Source organism: Octopus bimaculoides, chromosome 12 (genome assembly GCF_001194135.2).
Source record: "Octopus bimaculoides isolate UCB-OBI-ISO-001 chromosome 12, ASM119413v2, whole genome shotgun sequence".
In the NCBI taxonomy this organism is placed as follows: domain Eukaryota; kingdom Metazoa; phylum Mollusca; class Cephalopoda; order Octopoda; family Octopodidae; genus Octopus; species Octopus bimaculoides.
The window spans coordinates 54,344,596-54,346,282 of NC_068992.1; positions in this window are offsets into that span (position 1 = coordinate 54,344,596).

Here is a 1,687-nt window from a genome sequence, read left to right on the forward strand (position 1 = left end):
AATATATATATACACATACACACACATTGTTAATAGAACATTGTCTTTTTAGAAGTGGGACACATTAGCATGGAGAAAATTTTCATCATGTTTATTTTGCATGTATGTATATATGCATGTGTATGTGTATATATATATATATATATATATATATATATACATATATACACACACACATGCACAAACACACTAACATATGCAGAGATGCCTTGAAAACATACATTGTAAAAATCAAGTATAGATACATAGTCACACACATACTCAGACGCATGGACTTCCCACATACACACACATATATATATATATTCACGCATCTATATATCTATATCTATCAATATATGCATGCATGTATGTATATATATATGTATGTCTATGTATATATATATATGTATATATATATGTATATATGTATGCACACATACACACACACACATATATGTATGCATATATTTATGTATATTATACATAGATTAATTCAAACATTTTTGTACGTTTTTAATTACACCAGTTGCATATGTATACACAGGGACATACACTTACAGACATATATATGTGAATATATATACATATACACACACACATGTATTTATGTATTCATACATCACAGGATATAGATATATGGGGACACATACAACTCAAAGCATACACACTGATATACACGCATATATATTTCATTTATATATACTATTATATTATTATATAGTATTCTTTGACAAGAATAGTGTTGATAGTGAATTCTTGGCTTGGTAAAGCTCACTGTCAACAATATTCTTGTAAAAGAATAATAAATATGTACTCCACAGAATGTATTGAGTAATTTTCCAGTTTAATGTAAAATTGTCTTTATTATATCTCGACAAAGCAACAAATATTAATATACAAATACATATATACATACACACATTTGCACATACTCATACTCATGGAGGCATTGGCACCAATGTATCCATCGGTGAACATATACACAAAAGCCACTCTGCATGTGTGAGCGTGTAGGTACATGCAATACACATTTGGTCCTTTATACTCATTCACATGTATAGATTTTTTTTGACTAAAATTATCTGTATATGCTGTAATACAAAAGAAAGTCAATGGTTTTCATTTTCTCCAAAATCAAAGACTGTCTGTTTACAGATACATGTACACATAAGAACATTGAATAAAGACATCATCACTGTTCATGTATGTTTATATATATGTATGTATTTATATATATGTATGTATATATATATATATATGTATATATATGCATATATATGTATGTGTATATATATATATATATATATATATATATATAGTGTGTGTATATATATATATATATATATATATATATATATATATATATATATATATATACAGGATTATATATATATACACACACAAGATACAAGCATACACACATATACATATATATATACATTAGATATATATATATACTCACACACATGTACAAACAAACAGATATTGCATATATATACACATATATGTATATGTGTGTGTGTATGGATATAAATATATATTATATATATTAAATATGATATTATATATATATATGTGTGAATATATGTAATTATGTATAAATGCTAGCAAGCATATGTACATATGTGTGTGTATATGTATATGTATATATATATATATATATATATATATATATATATACACACATCGTAGCAAGGTGATACAT